This window comes from Echinops telfairi, unplaced genomic scaffold (assembly GCF_000313985.2).
Source record: "Echinops telfairi isolate 266 unplaced genomic scaffold, ASM31398v2 ScPeMD7_7457;HRSCAF=8495, whole genome shotgun sequence".
In the NCBI taxonomy this organism is placed as follows: Eukaryota; Metazoa; Chordata; class Mammalia; order Afrosoricida; family Tenrecidae; genus Echinops; species Echinops telfairi.
Genome location: NW_022111357.1, coordinates 10,645,777 through 10,651,800, shown reverse-complemented (window position 1 = coordinate 10,651,800; position 6,024 = coordinate 10,645,777). Strand labels below are relative to the sequence as shown.

The 6,024-nt window shown below is 48.7% G+C and overlaps 1 protein-coding gene across 1 annotated transcript in view; it reads right to left on the bottom strand.

Moving 5' to 3' along the window:
* CSMD2 (CUB and Sushi multiple domains 2) overlaps positions 1-6,024 on the bottom strand; it is a 734,077-nt gene that overhangs the window by 432,011 nt on the left and 296,042 nt on the right. The window lies entirely within an intron of this gene.

Genomic DNA, 6,024 nt, shown 5'->3' with positions numbered 1-6,024 from the left:
ATATAAACCTTGGTTAGCATTAAGATTCCCCTTGGCTTCTCTTTGGCTCTTCCCTTCTGGGAGAGCCCCAGTCCTTGTTGCCCTGTTCCCTTTCCCCTTGTCCTCCCTCCCCTCCCCCTCACTCCTGCCCTCCGGTCTCCCATCTTCACACGGACCACCAAGCGGGGCTGAGGTGAGCATGCTACCCTGAGATGTGTCTGACTCCATTATTTCAATCTCTTCTATCTCTCATGCTCTCTATGACTTTACTATAATCTTTATATAGCTAAGCCGTACAATTGCACCTACTGAACCCGTGATTAGTTGTGAGGGGCTGCCCTCTCCCTCCACAATTTTCGAAATATTTCTTTCTACTTGAACCCTTGGTAGCAGCTCCCCGTTTTCCCCCCACCTTCCCCCACCCTGCCACCCTTGTGAATCTTTGATAAATTATCCATTATTATTATTTTCATATCTTACACCATCCACTGTCACCCTTCACCCACATTTCTGTTGTTCGTCCCCCTTGGCATGTATGTGAGGGGGGGGTTGTGCTCGGCTCCCCCTTTCTCTCCCTTCTCTGCCCACCTTCTCCCTACCCAACATGTAATTCATTACGCACACATACAAATCTGGAAGGTGTTATTTTATTCTTTCCAGCATCTAACACAATACTTGGTATAAAACAGGTGTTTCATGGTCCCACTGGATAATCCAGGTGGCGTGCACACTCGTGGATAATTGGGGACATTGACTAAAGGGACTCTACAAATGCGAAGGCAGGCTGGGGGAATCTCTTGGGACAGCGCAGTGCTGTGGAGCTGCTGACAGCCAGCTTGTTACCAACCATGCATGCATGAGAGAGGAGAGGGAATGGTTCCCCCAAACAAGAAAGGGACAGGCAGTTGGGGACAACCCAGACCTCCCCTGTTCCTTCTCGTCCTTCAGGTGCCCATCCTCCAGTTGCTGCTCCTGGCTAGTGGGGCAAGGAGGTGTACCAAGGTAGCTACCTGACAGCCTGAGTCTCTCTGGGCAGGGGGCCAGACTGAGGATGGGGTGAGGATCTGGAAGGGCAGATGGAAGTGAGCCGGCACCGGAGGTCTTCCTCGGTATGTGCTGAAGGAAAGAACTAACCAAGGCGCCTCACACCTGCCAGAAGGCGTTCTTCCTATCATGGAAATGCTGACACACACCAGACTCCAGGCTTATAGCCCGTATTGCTATGGGCAGAGCTATTAAAGAAACCAATTACTGTATTTCACCAAATCCCATTTAAAATAGTTTATTACTAGCTGAGTCATTTAAGTTTTCTAGGGAGTCACAAACAGCATTGTGGGTGTCCCCTTGCCTCTCCCAGGCCAAATTCAATTCTACCTGGATGACAAAGCTCGGAGGTGATTTGCATAAGGCAAGTAGAAATTGGGAGAATTTGCCTGAATAATTCAGAACCAAAGGCTCTTACTGCAAGATAGAAGGCAGGGAGTGGAACGGAAGCCACTCCCTGAGGCCACCTCTCAGCCAAAGAATAGACTGGCCTATAAAATAACCAGCCATGCCTCCAGGAATGAGCTCCTCAGAACAATCCACTCTATGAGACCACCAGGGCAGCATTTGCCCCAAACCAAGGACAAGAAGGCAGGAAGGGACTGGCGGATGCCACCGTGGGAAAGGGGAGAGTAGGGCTTTCAGCCCAGGTCAGGGAGCAACTTGGGGCATGAATTATTGATTGAGAAATGAACTTGCTATGTCAACATTCACCGAAAGCACAACAAACTGTTCAAAAATAATAAACGAAATGAAATGATGTGCAAAACAAAGAAAAATGGAAGACAGAGGGCGTGAGGCCAGACATTCCTGGTCTGCATGGTCGACCCTTCGAGGTCACCGTGTAACTGGAAGTCAGAGGATCAACCCAGCCCGCTGGGTCTGAGCAGGATCGATGGCTTTAACCCCTCGGCCTCAGCTCTGCTTCTCTTACCTCTTTGTCCCCTCCAGGAATGCTACTCAGTTCTAGTTCAAGGCCCAGCTTCTCTGGATTAGTCTTGTTCATACATCTTTCATCTCTTCTTAAAAAAACCAAATTGTGGCTAAAATACACACACACACACACACACACACACACACACACACACACACTCACACTCATACATGTATGGGGGCGGGCGTTTAAAAAGCTCACGGAAAAACAGAAAATATGGTGGAATTTCCCCCCAAACTTGCGAAGCCCACTTATGTCTGTGTGTGCGTGTTTATGTGAGTGCGTGTTTTAGGTTGTGTTACGTGTGTTCCGGCTCGTCGCGACCCTGTGCACAGCAGGAGGAAACAAGGCCTGGCGGCCCGGCGTCACCCTCCCAGGCGGTCACATTGGGGTCCACCGTTGCAGCCGATGTGCCAGTCCCTCTTGCCGAGGGTCTGTGTCTTTGCCGCTCCTCTACTGGACCAGGCAGGAAGTCCTTCTCCGGGGCCTGCTCTCTCCCGATCGCATGCCCCAAGTACACGAGACGAAGCCTTCCCATCCTGGCTTCCAAGGCGCACTCTGGCTGTACTGCTTCTGAAACAGATCTGCTTATTCGTCTGGCAGTCTGCGCTACAGGTAATATTCTTCACGACCACCAGAAATCAAGGTATCCATTCTCCTTTGATCTTCCACAGAGGATAAGTCAAAAAGCACTGATACTAGGGTTCCAGTTCATATATTCCTGGGTGCATTCCAAAGAAAACATGCTCATATATGTTTCTGTACGCTACGGATGGCTGATCATGCCTTCTCTCAGTGAGGCACAATCAAAAGGCATCCGGAGGACCCATTCAAGACAGGTCAGCTCAGAGGGTTATGGTGGCTGTTTGTTGAGGACTCAAAGGGACCATCTCGATAGATTTTCTCTGAAGGATACAGGATAGTCATGTGAGCTAATTATTAAAAAAAAAAGTTTTAAGAAAATAGAAACCTGCCTGGTGAGAAAACCAGGAAAATTGCATCAAGGAACTTTTAACCTGGTCACAGCAATGCATCTGCTCATTCGTGCATGGAAGTAAGGGCTGTTCTAGCGGAACTTGGTTGAGAAATCTTAACCCACTCAGTTTACAGCCCCGTTCTTGCCCCTTCAGACTTCTTTATGGTCCCCACACGCAAAGAACATTGAAAAGGGAACACAGTTTGAGTCCCCTGAGGATGCCCAGAATACTGTTTTGACATGCTGTAAACCTAAGAGTGCTGAAATCTTCAGAAAAGGCTTAGAGAGATGGAAATACTGCCTCCTGGGTGGAGGTTATGACAAGAAACGATAACTCACAATTTGATATGTTTGTTTAGTACAGGTTTCTATGATTCTGTAGCAATACTTTTTGTCTTAGGCGTGTGTGTATGTATGCATAACTTGTCATTTCAAGTGTTGTTCTATTTTTTTAATTCAAGAAGCATTTAGTCGGCAAATGGCGGACAGTGTAATAGGTGTTACAAATTAAAGAGATGAGCAGAGAAATAATGTCACCCTTTCTCTGCCCAGGTCTGAAGTCTCTCTCTCTGGTTGTCTCTGCTGTTAGATGCCAGCGAGTTGGTTTTAATTCACGGCAACCCATGTTTCATAGAATGCCATTCTGTGTCCTGTCCTCCATCTAAACCAAACCCCAAACTCAATGCCATCAAGTCGATGCTGACTCAGAGTGACCCTATAAGACCTGGTGGAACTGCCCCTGTGAATTTCCGAGGCTGTAACACTTTACGGGCGGAGAAAGCTTGGCTTTTCTCCCGAGGAGCAGCTAGTGGTTTTGAACAGCTGACCTTATGGTTTGCAGCCCAATGCAAAACCACTGCACTACCAGGCCCCGTTATCCTCCATCTAGGAGACAGTGTTGCCATTTCTCTAACCCTTCCTGAAGAACTCATAACTCTTAGGTTTACATCATATGCATATATAGCCCTGGGGGCACAGTGGTTAAAACACCAAGATACTACCCGGATGTTTGGCTGTGTTCAAACCCACCATATGTTCCCTGGGAGAAAGACATGACAGCTGGTTTCCATCAGACCGCAGTGTTGGAAACCCCATGGGCACTTCTGTTCTAATAGGGTACGGCTATGAGTCGGAATCAACTTGGTGGCAGTTCAAGAGGTACAGTTGGTATGTGTGTATATATATATATATATGAATGCATATATATCATTGAACATCTTTGACTTGTATAATTCAGTGTCATCAATGACATTAATCATGCTGTGCAGCCATGAAAAGTATCTGTCACCAAATTTCTTATCATCATACACAGAAACTCAGTGCTTCCTAAACAGGGACTCTCAGTCCCTATCGCATCCGCCCCCCTCGGTAACCACTGTGAACTCTGGTCTCTCCTACTCTGTGAGTGAGGGCCACCATATCTGTACGTTGTGACAGACTGACATCACTCAACATGCTGATTCAAGGCTCATCCTTTATTACCATCAGGTGACCTGCTTCCAACCGTGTTTTCAGTGACAGTAATTATACTCACCATGTTTTACAGCCATCACCATGATTTTATTACCAAATGGCTTCATCAACCTTCACAGACTCTCAGGACCCCTTAAAGCAATACCTGCACTTATCACCCTCCTAGGAGCCTTGGTGGGTGGTGGCTATGCAGTGGGCTGCTAACTGCAAGGTCGGTAGTTTGAAACCACCCGCTACTTTGCAGGAGAAAGACGAGGCTTTCTACTCCTGCAAACCGCTATAGCTCTCCCCACAAGAAGAGTTTTATCCTCTGGCTCAAAATCAGCTTGATGGCCCTGAGTGCGGTTTTGAATTTTGGGTAGCGCCCTGCCACCCACCTGCTCCTGGTTACCTTTTATCTGTGCCTCTCTGCTCCAACCCTGCCTCCACGGACCTCACTGTTGAACATTTGGGAGTTCCCTTTGAATTTGTGAAGGAACTGGGGACTCCCCTGGTGTCACCGTCACATTAAACTCTGCTGCTGAGATGGTGTCATGCCTTTCTCAACCCCCCCCCCCCCCGCAAATAGCACCAACTATTGATCCATGAGCAATGTGGGCACTGCCAGGGCGTCACGCGGAGCAGACCATGACACTGAGCAACGCCGTGGTTCTACTTAGATGACCAGGGCACAGGGAGACTCGGGAGCCCTGGTAGCTCAATGGCAAAGCTGCTAACTGAAGGGTTGCCATTCTAGAGCCACTCGCTGGCTTCAAAGGATAAAGGGCAGGTGATCGGCTTCCAGAAAAGAGTAACGCTCCGAAAACCCCGGGGGTCTTATCACTCCCAAATGGACTCCACTGAACTCCACAACATAGAAAACGAACCGATAGTGAGAGACAGGGGGTCAGTGGCTGCAGGGCGGGAGGTGAGTGGTAGGGTTGGGGATTACCTGGGAGGAGATAGAAAGGGACTTTTCAGGGTGATAGAAATGCCATTTAGTTTGAATAGGATGTGGAGCATAAACATTTATCAAAGTTTGAAAGAACTATGCCTTGGAGCTGGGTACATTAAATTACAGAAAATGATGCTGGAATAAATCCAAACCATTTATCCTTCATTGGGATCCCACTCACGAGGATCCAATGTGTGTGTCAGGATAGAACTGCGCTTGCCCCATAGGGTTTTTGATGGCTACTCTTCCTGGGCAAAGAGGGCCCCAGGTTTTTATTCTGCGGTGCCTCTGGGTCAACTTGAATTTCTGATCTTTCTTTTGGTGAGCAGCCCAGAGCGCCAGCTCCCCAGGGACGTCGGTCCCTTAATTTCCAGTTGCCGTCATGCTGAAGAGAGCCCCAGGGGTGAGTGGGGTGGACACTGGACTGCTCACTCTAACAGCAAGGTGGGTGCCTCCGAACTCAGGCGCTGCGGAGTGGAACTGACTGTGTTCTAGGGGACCGTCACTGTGGGGACCTTCAGAAGCAGGTCCTCCGGCCTTTCTGCTGAGGTGCTTCGGGGTCAGTGTGAACTGCCAGCCTGCCAGTTAGAGGTCTCTGCACCCCCGGGGACTCCCAACATGAATAGGATTCATGAAACCCAACCCAACCCAACCTCAGTGGTAGCTGTCATCAAGGTCAAAGAA